Below are 18,897 nucleotides of genomic sequence, written 5' to 3' on the forward strand. Positions count from 1 at the left end.
TTATGGGGCTTACGGTATACTATCCTTTTGCCATTTGAGGTGCTTCCTAGCTTTGGGAGTTCGATTTAACCCTAAACTGAGTTTACCTCAACTGACTTGCACTGGCCTTACAGCATGTGCTTTCTAAAGTTGGCTCCTCTTGAGTTGCTGTGATTTCTTTTTTGACACTGACTATTTAAGAAAAATGTGCTAAGAAGAAGAGCATCAGAACTTTGACTTTGCCCATTGACTTTGGCTGTCCTGGCTCCCTAAAGGCCTCCTTCTGAACCTATTGGCTTTGGCAGTGCGTGCCAGGTTTTAAATGTTGAACACTTTAATGCTGGGATAATAGACTGCATGTATCCCTTTGGGAGACTCTGAATGTTCTTATAGCCTATCAGTCTGTTCTGATCTAACCCTAACCTTTCCTTCCTTAAATACTTCAATACTGCAAAGGTGATACCAATATAAATGTTATACTGACCTCAACTGACTTCACCTGTGGGTGCTGGAACATGGGTGTCATATGAATGAATTACTCACCTGGTTTATTGTTCACTTTTTGAATGGAATCCTACCTTGGGATTAATGTTACAGCTAATTATTGCTTTTTAAAGAATGCTTTAAATATCTTTGTGTACGAATAAATAAATAATGTATTATATAAATTTAAGTGTGTACGTGTTTACTTGGATACCTGTATTTACTGATTTCATTGTACAGCTCTACAGCTCACAGTACCCCTCTTAAGATGAGCCTGGCTGCTCAGTCACACTACCAACTTGTGTAGTACTGGCCTATATTAAAAGGTTGGTTACCTAATACCAAGAGATAAGTCTTGTGTAGTCCCACACCAGTTGGACTGCACTAATTCTTACCTAACACTGAAGGGAGAAGAATTGGAAAGAAAAACGGTTGGTAAGAGGAGGGTGAAGGGGAGAGTAAAGGCTAGCAGGAGAAGGACGAAACACTGCTGAAACCTGTGCACCCCTATTCACCTGAGACCCTGATTGCTTCAGTCGTTTGCAAGGTCAGCACAGATACGGCAGTGGTGAGACATTGGGAAAGGTGGGGTATCTACACCTGGGGTGACCTGTACGGGCAGTTCCTGTGGTATCAAAGGGTCCGGAGGGTGGCGAGGGAGAAATGGAATGGATGGCCTGAAGAGCCGACACCGAGCCCCTTACTGGCCCTAATGCGTAGTCTGGGAGATGGTTGGAAGCTGGTATCCAGACTGTATAGTTTATTAATGGACAAGCCAAACCCCAAAAGTGCAGCATTGAAAGAGAAATGGGAAATAGACCTGGGAACTGACATAATGGAGAAGTAATGGGGGAGGATACTGATATACCCCAAGGAAGTATCAAGGAATTATCGATTTAGGCTGATACAACTGAACGTGCTGTACCGCACATACATGACCTCACACAGGATAGCTACGTTCAGCAACAAAACACGACCAACATGCCACTGGTGGGTGCACACTGGATGGTGCAGATCTGATACACATGTTCTGGGGTTGCGTACAAGTGCAGAGGTTCTGGGTAAAGATAGAACAAGCCTGCAGGAAGGCTGCAAAAGTGAGATATGAATGCATGCTGGGTGCATACCCCAGAAACAGTAAATATAAGCATGTGGACAGGTTTATGGATATGGCGTGTATACTAGCCAAAAGATCCATCGCAATGGCTTGGAAATCGGCTGGGGGTCCACAATATGTGTGCTGGCACCGAGAATTTGAACGTTGGGCAGAGGCTGAAACCAAAGTGTGGATGGAGGGGGCAAGCAGATCAGAGGCAGACGGAAGTGACAGGTGTGTAGCATGGAAAACGTTGGTTTGGGACATGTTGCACACGTCGGACAACAACCCGCCATGAACACTGTCTGGCCCCTATTTACTATTCTTAATCAACCAAAGCTGTTACAAAGTCGAAAGCGGCCTGAATGCCAGAACTAATACTGCTGATATTGCTTACCACTGGTGGGTCACCTGTTACACTGTACACGCACAAAGAAGACGAGTAATACAATGTCTGACAAGTGAAGAAAGGTGTTTGTTTGTTATTTTGTTTATCGTTGACACTGAAGTGCTACTACATAAGCATGGACACATTCAATAAGACGTACGTCATTTGATATATGCACAGCTGTACTTATATAAATGCCAATAAAAACATGTTAAAATTAAACTAGCAGGAGAAAGATGCAGAGAAAAAGGGTGGTGTGGTAGAAAAGAGAAAGTGTCTCTGTAGGAAGACAGGAAGGTAAGAGAAGAACTGTTTGAAGGGTGTGGGCATAGAGTAAGTGCTGCATTCTGTTATATACGGAAATGAGTTTAACAATGCCATTCTGCATATAGTCCTGATGAAGTACAAAACTAATCAAAGGTAGACTAACAGCTCTAACCAATTTTCAGGTAGTTAATTTAGTTATGCAGCTATTTTACAAAATCGTGTGTCCCCCAAGTTGTTTTTTATTTATTGATCTGCATTCCTTATTGCTTATCAGAACATGCCTGGTACTAAATATCTGGTCATCGTGTTACTTAAATAAACTAATAGCTTTGGAATCGGATACAGTTGAGTTACTTCATGATCCTGCTAGAATTAAAACCAATTTGTGGACCCTTGATTGGATCAACACAAGCGAAAGCATTATGAAGTATCAGTTGTTTTCGCAGTCATTGGTTGATGTGAACGTTTTTAACGTACTTTCACGCTATTTAGTAGGCACTAGCCTTCTTTTAGGAACAATTTTATGAGAGTTAAACTCACTTTAACTTCAGCAAATGAAATTAAGGAGCTAGAAGTAATATTCCGAGAGCGTCCAGACTTTGTCGCTTCTGTGGGTCTTATGTTGAAAACTGAATCCTTTGATTATTGAATGTCAACTCTTTGCTTCCCAAAAGTTTACAGTCCAATCAATTTTGGAAATAATTCTTAAAGCAAATCAAATAACTGCATCTATTGTAGTTTGAAACATTTTACAATTAATTTTGGAATCTAATGAATGATGTATTTATAAAAATCAGTTTGTGATGTATTAATGTAGGTGTATTATGTGTGAAATGTAACTTTGTTCTTCTTAAATGCGCTATTATCATATGTACTATTTGTTTTATGTGTATATTGATTGGGAAAGGCTTTATATGTAAACTAAATCACCTAAATAAAAAATTATTGACAAAATGTAGTTGTGAGAACTGCTGAAAAAATGCCATGAATGTTCTAATTAGAATTTGAAATTTGGAAATGACTACTAAGTGCTTCATTTAGTCTGGATTGGTGCCAGGGAAAGATGATACGCAGTTCATCAAACTCTTTAGATATTATTAGTAGAAATATGGGACAGTCCCTAGAGGCAAAATAATAGAGGCAGTGGGGTGGAGACGGCTCAACGGAGTGACGTGTGTTGCAAACTGATCTCGCAAGGACTGTGTTATAGCAGTGGTGCATTTTCCACAGTGAAACCTGGCAATTTCCATATTTAATAACAATAATCAAATGAGCTCTACATTTATTGAGAAGGTCTTTAAAGTAAAGGGTGGACTAAATGGACAGGTGTAGCATGTGAGGCAGCACTATGGCATGCTCACCCCCACAAAATGTGATGTTTAATGTTCTCTCTACTATCCCCTTTCTCCCATTGCTCAAAGGTTACTTTACACCTCTTTGCTCTATATTTAACTCTGCTATTCTACTTCCTCCTCGATTGTCTGTTAGGTCATCTCTTAGTTCAGACTCTCTTCTTCCTTATGACTCTCGCCTCCTCTTTCACTTTCTTTGTATTGTTTTTAAATGCTACCATGGCCTTGCTCCTCCCTCTGTTGCTTCTCTTATCTCACCATATTCTCTGTTGTGCTCTCTCCATTCCCAACACCTTCATCTTCTCACCACCCCTAAAATCCCCTGTGCGTATTCATGCGTTCGCTCTTTTTCTCTTCTTGCCCCCAAGTCATGGAATGCTCTCCCACCTGACATTCGTGCATCACCCTCCCTTCACATTTTTCGATACCGTCTAAAAACGCGCCTCCTTTCTTCTCTTTCTCCTCCGTAACCTTCTGTTATGGCATTGCATGCTACCATTGCCTGATTTTTTGTACCCTTATTTAGTTCTTATATGCAGTGCCTTGGTGGAGGCGCTCAGTGAATTAAAATAAATACAAATACATATATATAGATCCCTATTCATATTTCTCAACAAACATAGGACAAATCCCCACAACCTGAATTATCGGCCTGGGTATTTCAGGAGAGGTGTGTGTGCTGCAATGCTGCCCTCCATGCTGTGCCTGTTTTATGTCAGAGGTAGGCTTGCTTTGCCGCCCATGCTGTATGTTTTTCAAAATGTCAGGGCTCTGCTGCTGCCGATGCTACTTATTCACCTGTTTCCTTTATGGCAGCCTGTACTGCTACTGTTCATTCTGTACCTGTAGCATGTTTAACAATAAGTGGAAGGGAATATTCCCTTCCACTGCTTGTAGTCCACCTATTTTGTGTGGGGGTAATTTTGCACTGCTGCTGACTGTGCTCTACCAATTCTGGGAATGTGAGGAAAGCCTGTGATGTACCTCTTCTGCCTGTGAATGAAGCTTGCACAGTGCCTGCCTTGCTCTGTTTTGTGTGCATGAGGGAAACAGGCACTGCTACTATCTGTGTTGTGCCTTTTCTGTGTGCGAGAGAAGTGTAGGCTGCAACTACATATGCTGAATTTTGAGTGAGTGAAATTTGCGCTGTTAGTGCTGGATTTGTTTAGCGTGTTAAGGAATGGTACAACTAAGGCCTGATTTTTAATCTGGCGGATTTTGTGTGTAGTACCCTCCTAGTTACAGAGCAGCCACGTTAGAGTCCATACAAAATATATTGTAGTGCATCCCAGAGCTATCATCAAGTACGCACTTAATTTACAAACAGCATGGAATTGTGCAAAACGTGCACATTGCTATTTGTTTGATACAACTAGATATTTAACGTTCTTAAAATTGGACACATATGTATACAACAATGTCAGGGATTTGCATTTTAGCATACAAGGTCCAAGAAATCTTTACCAAAAATATAGTGCTTTGCATTGAGGGTGTATTACCAGACCTACAGGTCAAAACCGGCACAGGATCTCCTCCGCAGCGGAATGGGGGTCCTGCAGCCCATCAAGTCACTTACTGATGCATTGTGAGGGTAAGCAACCACATCAATGACTCAAAGTGAGGTGTGACAAGGATAGTCACCATTGTGATGGTTGCTATAACTCTCTGGAAATAGTTAGCATAACCCGGATCATCAGTGCGGACAATCAGACAGACACACTGTTAACAGTAAAAGTTGAATGCCTCCAGCTTAAAATGCTCCGCAGGGGGTTGGCCCACTTTTCCAGTCACCTACTGCATACCACTAATCTGTCACACTCAAAATAGGAACTTACGGTGTCTGTAAGTGGCCTTTTGGTGATAGTGTGTCTGGTGTTAATTGCTTCTTATCCTGCCTGAGATTATCATTGTTTCTAATTCTTTTCAGCTATTTCAGAAACTGCCTGAATGTAAGAGACATGTAAAAGTGTGAATGAATTTGATTGTGTTTTAGCAAAATAATTAAACACTTGAGATATGTTAATCACATGGTGTGTGTGGTCTAGCCAAGCATGTGTCATTGTAGAACACATTTGGAGCAGGATGGCCATGATAAGGGGGCATCAAAATGACCCTTTGCCCAAGTAAGGAAACTTGCTTGCACTGGCCCTGAGTGTAGGTATCAGTGTCTCTAGACCACTGCCTGTACCCCCCTCCCCCAAATTCACATCACCATAGCCCTGTCCGGAGTGGTGCTCCTATACTTTTCATAGCTCTCAACCACTTGTGTCAAAGGCTGGTGAGTCAGCTGTTTACAAGGCGGGTGACACCCGCCAAAAGCGTGTGAGTTCAGACCTTTGACTTTTTATTCTTAAGTTTGACTGTTCCTATACTTTTATTTTAAAAAGAAACAATTCTGGAATGGTTTGGTTTTAAAATAAAAGTGTAGGAAGAAGTTGAAGTTTGCACTTCCAGGTGTGTTTGTTTGGGGGTTTGGATTGGGTGTCGAAGGGGGTGTGGTGATGGGGTTTGTGGGGAGCATGGGCAGGGCAGCAGGGAACGTAGTTCCACTAATTCTTTTTGTACACTTCGACCACTGAATAAAAGCTTCATAACATAGCGCTGCCGCACTTCTTTGATGGTGCTTTCACATAGCTCCCAACTCACACGCTTTTGGCGGGTGTCACCCGCCTTGTAAACAGCGGACTCACCCGCCAAGCCTCCTGCACGCCCATTCATTTCAATGGGCCTCTCACCCGCCAAAAGTAAAATCGGGTGTTTTCACCCGCTTTTGCGACATAAATGGTTGAGAGCTATGGCTTTCATTGTTTTCTAGCTTCCGCATAATGGGCCTGACAATGTGGCCCTTTCTATTGCAAGCGAACGTACCCGAGTCACGCGGCAAGCCTCATTGCTAATCTGTGCACACAGTGGCCCACTGTCCCTTGTAGTCCTCTGTGGCAGTATTGTCTGCTTTGCGCTATGCGGTGTACATTTAAAAGCTGCCCGTCAATGCCCATGCCGCCCGTGACCCGGAACCACTTCAATGAGCGCATACTCTGCTTCTGACAGGGTCTGTACATCCCTTCACCGCGCCATCGACAGGCATGATCTCAGTGCTGCGCGACGGTGCTGAAATTAGAAGTTATTACAGACTTCTGCGCTGTGTGAGTGAGCTTTTCCTTTGTTTACATAGCTCACCGGTGCCTTGCAAGAGAAAAGTAAATGCGTACAGATGTGAGGGATCAGAGGTCTAAGTAAAAAAAAGTGAATTGTGAGGTGAAACAGAACAAATTCTGTTATCTGGAATTCTGGTATTCAGAATTCTCTATTAACTGGTACCTGGGATGCAGCACAGCTTCCTTGGGGACACACCTGTATCCAGAATCCTCTCTATTAACCACCACTGGCTAATACCTAAGGTTAAGGTGCTATGCCCTTTAGAATTGGCACTTTTTTCTTTGGCCTCTCTGGTACTTTTTAATGCTGCTGCAACTTCCACTTCGCAAGGTAAGGAGGTTTTCAGTGTTTCTTTTATGACTGAAAAACAAATCTAGAATTCAGAGAAAGCCACAGTAAATGGAGAATCAGGAATGGATGGGGTACCGTGACTGCCGAGAGACACCTCGAAAGGTCGGCACATATTGTTCCTTTAAGATTTCTTTAGGAATATATTGGAGATTAATTTTGTCTTCAATACATATGCTGCATATTCAGGCTGGCTGCAAAGAAAAGACGTGCTTAATGCCCGTGTCACATATCTCAAATGCCATTTTTGGTTTTGGTGAATTTATGTGGCCAGTGTGTCACAAAATTGCTGAAACCATTGTTACAGAAGCGAGAGATGGAAGAGGAGGTTCTGAACTGAGACTATGTGGTTAGCATAGCAGCCGGCAATGCCACTGAATGAAAATGGCAACTCACTAAAGTATTTTCCCAAACTCCTCCGCCGTACCACCCAATGAGGAGTTACCTAACAATATTTGATCCAATCAGCAGCTCGGTGCTGGCTTTCCATTTCCAAGTCGTGCAATCATTTCTAAGGTTGCATCATTGGGCTATTTTGATCTACTATCAACGGCAGATCTGTTTTTCATCCTCCCTGGGGTGCCCCTCTATCCCCACCCCGTGCCAACTCTTTCTATCACCACCCCCACCCTTTCTAGCCCCACCAAGCCCACTCACACTCTCTCTACTCCCATACACACACCCACAGAGAAAACATGAAGCACAAAGCAGCCTCGGGAGGATTCGTCAAAAGCAGTCCAAAGTGGCCCAAACAAAATCTAACCAGCACATGTACATGTGGGCTACTTTTGACAAGCCCTCCGGGCTGCTTTGTTCTTCATGTTTTCTGCCCCAGACAGCTACCACCAATCACCCACCCCACCCCCTTTACCCCTAATCACTCCCTACCCATACTCTCTCTACCCCCACCCACCCCATCAACTCCCCTGAACCCTGCCCACCCTCCCGACTCTCTCAACCCCCACCACCATACCCACACTTTCTCTAAACCCCCACCCACCCTAGCCCCTCTCTCTACACCAACCCACCCATCTGTTAAATGACTGCAGTTGTGCTACCCATGCATGTCTTTAATAAAACGCTTGCCACCACTGTGTAACTAAGGGCTGACAGGAGGAAGTGAGCTTTGTATCAATCTACTAACATAATATATCACACATGCTTACATTAAAACACAACTTGAGATGAGCGGTCAGAAGAGTCAAGGATGTTTGAATTGTATTTTGACATCCATTATACAAGAGGAAAGTATTGTGCTTCCCAGTACCCTCAGTATCCTCCTGCCCTGCTACCCTTATCTATTCCACCTACATCTGCTACCCCGCCTTAGTACGTCCTCTATACACAGCAGTTTGTTGGTTCCCATGCTGTAAGAGTAATTTGATTTGATTTGTACAAACCATGAAAACTTTTTTCATAGCACTGTGAAGTGCAATACTGTTCTGCCGTCTCAACATTTCTCTGCGGATATTTGAACAAGAAACCATGGCTACCATTATTCCAGGAAGAGGACAAAAGCGAAAGTGTGTTGTGTTGGGAATTATACAGCCTTTTGACATAATTAGGTGCTTAGGAAAATGCAGAAAGTAAGAACAAGTTGATGCATGAATGCAAGGTTGGCTCGTCTACAGTGCATGGCTTAAGGCTGAGTGACTCCAGTTTGTGAAGAATTCCAAGACAAGTACAATGATTGAAAACGCCATACCCGGCACAAACCAAAACTGGAGCAATTATACAGGGTACTGTATACTGGTTTGGCCTGCAACGCTCAGAGTGAGCTCATATATCTGGCCGGATGCTTCCTCAAAAGGCAAATGGTGTCTATCTACAAATAGAAAAGACTGAGGCCTGAGTTTTTTCGGATGGCGGGTTGGCTGCTTCAGGGCTTGCCATAGTATCACAAGGCTTGATGTGTCTTGTGAAAATATATCTGCTGATCGCAAGGCCACTGAAACATATTGTGCATTTTTCCGGAAATGTATTTTGCAGCATGGCATAATTACAGAGCAGAGCTACAAAGCTGATGAAATGACCTTTTGGCATTACTTGCCAACTTCTATCCTCGCTGGTTCCGGTACAGTTGGTGTAACTGGGCTTGATAGAAAAAGGGCTGCCAACCATGCTTACATGTACACATGCATCAGGCATGCCTAGAATCAAGCTGACAGTCGTGGGAACATCCAGGTGGCCAAGAGCATCAAAGTAAGTTATTCATATACCTGTTGTGTACAAGGCGCAAATAAGGAAAGGATGGAGAAGAATGTATGTTTGCACTGGTTCACCATGTGCTTCAACCAGAAGTAAAAGAGCATCTGAGGACAACTGGAAGGCCAGAGGGTGCAAAGGTTATGCTCATTGTATGTAACGGCATAGCTCATCCGCCTGAGGAGGAGCTTGTTTCTGGAGATAGTACTAGTATCTCTGAGACAGTCTCTGCATCAGGAAATTATTGAAAACCTGAAATCCCCTTACAGAAAGGATTTTATGAGGAAGCTAGTCAACAATGAATGCACTATGCAAGAATTGCAGAAGCATGATGTTATGTAGATTTTACACTGTGCCAAATCCCCACAGTATTGGTCTCTGTAGAGAACCTGGCTTGTCCGGGAAGGAGGTGTCTTGTATCCTCTCCAGGTATGACCAGACCATACTCTGAGGAGGGAAGAGGTGTGGGGATAGGAAATGGGGATGGGAAAGCAGTTAAGGTTATTGGCAGACAAAATCGGGAGGGGCGATGTAGCCCGGTAGAGGTAGATTTGATAGTGTGGGTGCTTGCAGGTGTGCTGTAGAACTTTATGTCAGCACTTGACAAAGGTGCTTTCTCCATGTGTTGTGTCGACACTGGTTGAATGATTTATAGTTTGCTTGTAAAACCAGTTGAGGCCCAAAATGATAGGATGTCTGATGGGTGTGAAGTATGCTCAAACCCCTCCAGTTAATGCGGTTCAGGTGCTTGTGGGAGAGATGCCGTTGGGGTTGAGGAGGGATGAGTTGAATATGAGATGGTGGGTGAAAAGCAGTGCGAAGAGTGTGGCTCATCCGGTGCGTGAATGTTTGAAGTATAATTGGAGGTTTGACTATTATAGGGACCGGTGGAGGAGGAAGGGGGGCACTTTTGGGTTTCACATATGGGAGAAAGGGGTGCAGTGGGGTGTGGGCAATATGACGACTGTGACGGGTACAGATTTGGAGAGATGGCCGAGGTGGATGATGGGGTCTCCAAAGGTGTGTTTGGAGTTGGCGAATGTGGTGTTGAATAAGAGAGGATTGCGGGGTGAGATCAAAGCTTTGGGTCAGGCGTATGTGGCAGGAAAGGAAGGAAGCAAGGTGTTCACGGATGGTTCGAAGGATCCTGTGTCTGGGAGAGTGGGTATGGTGTATTATCTGGAAAGCACTGGGGAGTATAAAGTGGGATGATTGATGAATGATGTGTCGATTTGCACGGCTGAGTTGGTGGCGATTGCATTGGCGATTGATAGGGTGTGCGAGTTGGGGTTAGAGAAGGTGGTGATGTTTTCAGATTCATTGAGTGGGTTGCAGGCGATTGTGGCAGGGGATGGTGATAGGAAGGATGTGCTTATGGGCATCAGGGGGAAGATTGATCGGTGTGAGCGTGGGGGAATGGATTTGGAGTTGGCGTGGGTTCCCAGTCACAGTGGCATTTTGGGTAATGAGTTGGTGGATCGGGCGGCGGGTGAGGGTATGAGAAGGGGAGCGATTGACGTGAGGCTGCCTTTGAGTGTGGATGAGGTAAATGCTGTGGTGGTGAGATGGGTCATAGAAGAGTGGCAGGAGAGGTGGGTGAGTGGGGTGAAGAGCAGGTGGATGTTCGGTGTTCGTGGGAAAGTGTCGGTGAAGGTGGATGCAGGGAGCCTGGAATGGAGGAGGGGGGAGGAGGTGATGCTGAATCGGTTGAGGATAGGACATGTGGGGCTGAATGACTGTCTGTTTCGAGTAGGGAAGCGTGAGTCGAGGGATTGTGCGGTGTGTGGGGTGCCTGAGAATGTGGGACATTTTCTGCTTAGGTGTGAGAGACATGTTGAGGAGAGATAATTGTTGAGGGTTCGGTTGTCTGCGCTGGGTGTGGCTGAGCTGAGGGAGAAGGCTTTGCTGGGAGGTGACGGGGTGAGAGTCAGGAGAAGGAACAGTGTGATGTTGGATTTTGTGAGGCAGACTGGGCGGTGGGAGGAGTTGTGAGTTTATGGGAGCTAAGTACTGATTGGTGGGTCTGGTGCACATCATCCTTTAGGATGGGGAAGCGCCTGCGTGGGTCCGCCCACGCATCTGATAATTAAGAAGAAGAAGAAGGGAAGGCCTTGATCTGGATTGGGTTTATCCTGGTATCAGATCAGATCCTGGAGAGATAGGCTGAGGCTGCCAGGCTTGGCCAGGAGATCGCCCCATCCAGGGTGGGCTGTATGCCTGATGAATGTGATTGAATAACAAGCATGGAAGGAGGGGAAGTATTGCATATGAGTGCCCTATGGTATGTCACCCAGAGGCATATGGCAGTACAACAGCCCACACTCGCCCTTAACTATGAAACTGCTGCATGTGCCCTATGGTATGTCACCCAGAAACACAGGACCGTACAAATACCTCACAATCACCCCTAATCTAGAATCTTCTACATGCAGGCTATGGTATAGTGCCTTGAAGCGCAGCACAGAGCACTATACCATAGCCTACATTGTGGGCTATTTTCACCAATAGCCCACAATCACCCATAACTGTGCAGTTTCCATATGTGCCCCATGCTATAGCACCCAGAAGCACAAAGACAGTAAAAACACCCCACACTCACCCCTACCTGTGCAGCTGCTGTGCGTGTCCTCTGTGGCCAAAACAGCAATGTGGCATTGCTCTCTCGTTGTCCCAAGCTAAACCAGCTAAGACAGTTCAAAAAGCTGTCAACTCCCTGAATAAAGAGCAACATGGCTTCTGAGTGCACACAGTCAGCCGTTTTTCCTGGCCTGCTGTGTAAACTGAGTCTAAATGTATGGAATGCTGCCTGGTAAGAGTTGCTTTAGTCTACCCTACCTAGTGTCCATATACATGAATGTATATATGTACATTTATTTTTTTCATTTAAAGTGCATTAGTTCAAGAATTTACGTTTTACACTGAAATTAGCCTTAAAGTATGCATAGCAATACTAATACAGTATAATTAATTATCAAAACATAAATCAAAAACCAGATAATCTAAAAGAAAGCTATAGCATGTTAGATAACACATCTAAAATGAATCATGGGTAATTATTCAAGCTAGACATCTGTAAAACATCTCTAAAACACATTCAAAAATAGACAACTTCCCATACAAGATAATGTGCTCCCATAAATGTCTTGGGGAGCAAAACTATTCCAGCACCTGCATCAGCATGCACAGGGCTGCCCAGGCCCACAAAGTCAGGCATCCAAGCAATACTTTTGCCCAGAGTTCTTCCAACCCTCAAATGTTGAAATCCTTTACTAATGGGCCAAAGAGCAGCGTCCGCACATCTTTAAAAGCTTTGCACTGTAAAATCAGGTGACATAGTGTTTCTACTACCATGACTATTGCAGAATCGGCATATACTCTTATCCCATTGGATACAATTTCTGCCTCCTAGCATCTCGTTAGTCTGATAGAAGTTTAGACGAAGTCCCATAGGTTTTGATCACGAACGGGCATTCAGGAACCTACATAAATAGTTCACGGCAGCATCTGGGGCTATAGACTGACCCATCAGTTGCTTCAATAATTTACATTTCTATAGATCATCACTAGTCTTTATCCAATCCTTTCTATATAATGTGTCCTTTACCTTCATGGGATTTGCCACTATCAACTCGTCAGAAGCTCCAATATCCATTAAAATGTCCAAACAATCCTTGCACCATTTATTAAGTACAGGATTAGATTCACTCCTTCTCAGAGCCCTTAAGAAGTACCAGGTAGAGGTTGGTTAAGCAAGAAGTAGTTTAACAGATAGAGACAATTGTTTCCATCTTACAATTGTATCTAAAGAGGTGCCCTCCCTTGGAGAGTTGTAGAACTCGCTTCCAAAATATTCCTTCTAGAAGAGGCTGTGAACGTTTCATCTCCTCCAACCTCATCTCAGCTCCACAGGTTATGATTGGAGAGACTTTACATTTGTAAAATTCAAATATTTGCAATAGCAAAGGTTGACTGAATCTATGGTTTAAAATGGTTCCTTGCAATGGCAGACTAGACATTTTGCTCCTTAATAACTTAAGTGTAAATCCATTTGTAGACTCGAATAGGCGAAATCTCAAATATTTTTAAAAAGGGAAGTCTCTCGAACTGTTCATTTTTATAAAACCATTTAAAACGACTGTATATTTTGCTTCTACCTGACTTTAATATGAACATCGTATTCTTAGCAATATTTACGCAGAGTTCATTACATTTGGCATACACTTCCTGGGCACTCAGCTGGCGCTGGAGTCCAATTGCAGTGTAATCCAAGAGGGCAAGATCGTCAACATACAGAATCCATTGGATCACCTCAGCACCTATTTCTCGGGGAAAGGAGGCAGACAATTTCAATGCCTCACCAATGTCTGAAATGAAGATTGAAAAGAAGAGGGGTGAGCATGCACCCTTCTTTCAAAGCTCTATTTGTCAGTAGAAGTGTAGAAAGTAACCCATTTACTTTGTTACTGTGCCAGTCACCACCAAAATGGTCTAACAGTGCTGATTCTATGTGCCCTATGTTTTGGTACCCAGAGGCACCAGGCAGTACAAATACCCCATGCTTAACCCTAACTGTGCAGCTGATGTGAGTTCCCTGTGTAACCAGAGGGGCCATGCAACATTGCCCTTCGTCAATCACATGCTAAACCAGCTGAGAAAGTGAAATGAGAGATGAGTAATATTTGTTTGTTTGTTTATTTATTTCAAAGAGAGGTGAATATTGTTGATGACCAAAGGTAAAAGAGTGAGATGGGAGGTGTTAATAAAGTAAATATGTTAAGTCTGGCCCTGTGTGAAAAATAGACGATGTTTGTGTTCTGTGTACTGCTTAAAGCCACAATAAGGCCACCTCAAAGCACTGAAGAGGGATAAGAGGGTGACCCTGAAGACACTTCTAGGTTATGGTGGCTTTCAGAAGGCAGGCTTCCTGCTGAGGGTACAGTCCTGTGGCTGCTGCCCGAGCAGTCATTATGTCGCAGCAGCAAACATTTTAAGGAATCCTAGGTTGTTGTGGAGGCTGGGTGTATCTGAGTGGTTGCTGGGCACCTCTGGGAAGCAGCTGTATATAGACCACCCCTTTCAAGCCCAACTGCCTGAGATGCAGTGGCCTAGTTAGGTGAGTAGTTCAAATTACTGAGTCCATGTACAGTGTTCAGGCCCATAATGGTGAGAATGGGCCTGGAAATACACACGAACCTGCTTTAAGAATTGTACCAGGGACAAGAGAAACATCACCCAGGTAGCCAGCTCCAACTGACCTCCCTGGACCGCTGGGGGAAAACTCTGAGGATAACCTCACATTCATGGCATCACAGCACAGCCATTCATGCAGGCATACAGGGGAAGGAAGGATGATATTTCATATCGCCCTCCATCACATAACACACCAACAAAAGAGTAACAGTGGGATAAACTGAGCCAGAAGGAAAAGGTACGGATATAGTTTTAGACAGAACTGGGGTAGAGTGCAATTGGTGGGAGCCTGACGCAACTGCGATTGCCATTAACAGGTTTCAGAGCCCTGCGCTTCACCGCACTTTCTACTTATTCCAGCTGTAACCTGCACTGGGAACACCCAAAGCGAACATCCTTAGTTATTTCTTTATTCTTTTACGCCGCTCTGTTATCTTCATTACACAGCGCTATTCTTTTCACAGTACCAAATGCCTACCACTTGCCCTAGATGCTTCACTCTGCAAAGCACATTTTGCTTTGCAGCACTTTACCTCTTGTGATGGCATCCCTGGGTGGTGGGGCTTCTTTTGGGGTGGTGGGTCTCTGCTGCTGGCTGCTCTCCCACCTCAGCTTCTGGACAGCACACCTGATTCGTTTCCTGAACCCCTGATCCCTGACTCATCACCAATTTGAGTATATCGCTTTAAAGATCACACTGGACTCTTGAGTTACTTCTTAAAGGTAATTCTCTTTATTCATTTACAAATTACAGGTAAGTAAGTTAGAGAAACCCACTGGCTCCCACCACCCAGGTAGCCAGTTCCAACTGTCTTCCCTGGAACTCTGGGGCAACGCTCTGTAGATGATCTCACATTCATGACATAACAAACAGCCATCCATGCATGCACACATCGAGATATAGAGACACATTGATATTTAGAATCCAGCAAAGACCCAGTCGGCCACCAAAAAAGCCACACTCAGAAACAGAGTCTTATATGTCTTCAGAAATAGCTCTGCAAGTGCACAGCTATTTCAGGATTTTCCACTGATATGAGCACACTTTTTTTAGACATCATCTAAGGTCGTCTGAAGGTGATTGACCTATACCCCAGATCACCATGTTACTGTAAAATGATCAGACACATCCTGATATCAAAATCAAAATGTATTAGTACACTGCCACTATACATACATGGCTGCATATTGGTTGGGTAAGTACAGAACACTGACACTACAATGTCAAAAGTTGTGATTAATATTAATGATGCTGCTTGTGTCAGCTACTGCTTGCTTAAATGTAAAAAAAAACAAAAAAAGAGTCTGGAAGCAGCGAGAAAAGGGGAAATGACTATTTTATCCAACACATGCTCATTTAAGTTTCTTTCAGTGGTTCTGATGGATTGTGAATGGCTTTTGTAGAAAAACTTCCTGTGAGGGTCTGCCACATCCATCTAACTGGAATTTTAGTAACCAGAATGCACATTTCATCAACTGGTATGTTTCTTTAATTTGCACCCAGAAGATGCATGCACTTTATTGAATTAAGCCGTTAATTACTTCATCTGGCATAATTGCTTATCAGGCATCCACTGTTCCCACTGGTTGTCAGATAACAGAGCTTTTACTGCATTAACTATGGCTTATCCAGTCACAGAACTGAGCCTGCTCATACCTAGCAGCTATCACAAGAGGTGGAATTTCGAGGGGGTGTGGTGTGGCTGTTTTAAGAAGCACGCTACAGAGTGACGTAACTCTGTCGCATGAATACACGGGGTGTCCCTGCTACAGCACGCCAGTGCACAAGCGGAGCCCGGACAGCTAACAGTGATTCTGTGTCTTCTGTAGGTCTGGGGCTACTGGTGTACGAGGCCCAGTGGAGGGCCATATAACAATGGCAATGAGGTAGTTGTCGTAACGGATCTCGAGGTCGGGCTAGGTGGCGGTGATCCCTGCTACACTAGCAGTGGGCAGTGTGACACTGAGCAATGCTTGCCGGCCCCGAGCCGACTCACGCACAAAGGTGAGGAGTTTTGCCTTCAACCCGCATCACAGAGGATGCAGCTCCCCTGGGGGGTGCACGTGCACCTCTAAAAAAATATATTTGGAGCATCCACGGATGCAATGATTTTGCAGAAAAAAAATGATGTTTTCTTTTTTTTATAAATCCAATCCATCGCCCAACTCTTCATACGGCAACTCCCAATACTGGTATCTTGATGTGTAATCATGCGGCGGAGGTCAATCTGACATTTTGTTTTTAAGGGGCTGACCGTGGCCCTCCCAGCAGTACGGAAAGGCTGGCAGGGTGGCTGAATCAGCCAGGAACACCCAATTTGTTTCACTTTCTCCTTGCACTCACCCATATGTGGCACTGGGTTGCAGCCCCTGGTAGAAAAGGGGTGCCTGTGCGCCTAGTGCGAGCAGTTTGTGGTGTACAGTGTGCGTCATGGACGGAGGTCAGGGAAATGTGGCTGTGACCTCAATGGCTGCCCCAGCAGGTGCACAACTGCTCAACTTAAATTTCACTTCCTCTGCCTTGTCTTCAAATCTCTCCATGGACTCGCTCCCCCCTTACCTCTCCTCCCTCCTCTCTTTCTACACTCCCTCCCGCTCCCTTTGTTCAGCTGATCAGTTCCTTCTGACTGTCCCTCCGTCCCCTTGTGCCCCTTCCCGTTTCCGCTCCTTCCAGCTCCTAGCTCCCCTGCACTGGAACTCCCTACCTCTCTCAATTCGTTATATTCCTACTTTCTCCTCATTTCGCACCTCCCTTAAATCTGTCCTTCTCCACCCCCCACCTTGAAACTCCCTCCTCTTCCTGCACCCCCTCCTTTCTTTCCCCTTTCCCTTGATTCCCTCCCTCCACTCCCTTACGACCCCTCTCTCACCCTCCCCCCTCTCCTCCTTCTCCTCCCCTCCTCTCCTCTCCCCCACATTTCCACTGCTTTTTTCTCCCTATTCCCTCCAGTCTTATTGCTCTTCTTAATGGTTTGTTAATTGATTGATTCATACTGTAATTTGCTTCTACCGTTATATTGTTATGTTATATTCTTTGTATCAAGTTGTTCGATTGTGCAGCGCTTTGGCGTAAAGAGCTATATAAACTAATAAATACAAATACAACTGCTCCGCCAACAGGGCATCCTTGCCCCAATACCGGAGTTTGACGTCTCTGGTGTCCCATCCAGTCTGGGGCCGAGATGGAACCTATGGATCGAACCCCTGGAGATGTACTTCAGGGCCCCGGGGAGACCAAGGATGAAGCCAAGGTGTCGACCCTCATTTATACGGCAGGACCTGCTGTCCACCAGATCTTCAAGACATTGAAAACAATTGATAACTCCTACGCTGCAGTGAAAAATGTGCTAAGAGAGCATTTCATGCTTTTCGCTAACCTAGATTATGAGAGATTCATTATGTGCAATGCCAAACAGAAAGACAATGAGCCATTGGACCCTTTCTATGGCAGACTGAGACACCTTCATCCACCTGTCCATGGGACAATGAGGAAGGCATGATACGCAATCAGCTAATTGAAGGCTGCGCGCCAGGAAAACTGGGACACTAGGTACTGAGAGAGCCTGGCCTAACCCTGGCACCGATTCTCGGACTATGGAGGTCACATGAACTGGCAGATACGCGTGCTTCCAAAATGGACGTGGCCATATGGCTATACGCACGTTAAACATTGATGACGTTTGTGCTGTGGGGCACCGACAAGGGACAAGAGGGGCGTAGAGAAATATGACATCTGCAAGAGAGAGAGGGGTAAGCCTCCCAACACCTACCCCATGTCTTTAATGTGGGTAAGAACTCCCACATGCAGCTAAGTGTCCCGCAAAGGGTTGAGCATGCGGAAAATGTGGAAACACCGACCTCTATGCATGTATCTGTCAGGCACCGCCTCCAATGGTGGTGCAGAGAGGACCAGCCAGAATCGAGTAATTCGGTCAAAGAGGTCCCCAGAATGTGGCCCGCGTGAATAAGGAGGAAGACCTAAGTGTACAAGACATGGAAGAGGAAGATGATCAGAACATTTTCTTCATCTCCAACGTGAGTGAAATGAAGAAGAGAGCAAGACGACAACCAAAATGTATAGTCAGTGTCAACAGGTGTGAAGTTCCGGTGCTGGTGGATACGGGAGCCTCCATGAACGTTATGGCACTGAGACACTATGAGGCGCTGGCAGACCCTCCAGCTCTAAACCACTCCAGAGCATGTATCTTCACTTTTGGAGGGGACAAACCCATGATAGGTGCATTTGACTCTCATGTCGAGCATGGATCCAATTCAATTAAGGCCAGATTCTTTGTCACGACTGTTAGCAGCAACACCCTACTGAGTTGTGCCATGGCAGAAGCTCTGAAAATCATGAGCTTTTCATATGGGGTATACGTTGAAGATGTCCCGGCGGTGTTAGCAAGATTTGCTGAGGTGTTTGTAGCAAT

Source organism: Ambystoma mexicanum, chromosome 12, assembly GCF_040938575.1.
Source record: "Ambystoma mexicanum isolate Mex_15411 chromosome 12, UKY_AmexF1_1, whole genome shotgun sequence".
Taxonomy (NCBI): domain Eukaryota; kingdom Metazoa; phylum Chordata; class Amphibia; order Caudata; family Ambystomatidae; genus Ambystoma; species Ambystoma mexicanum.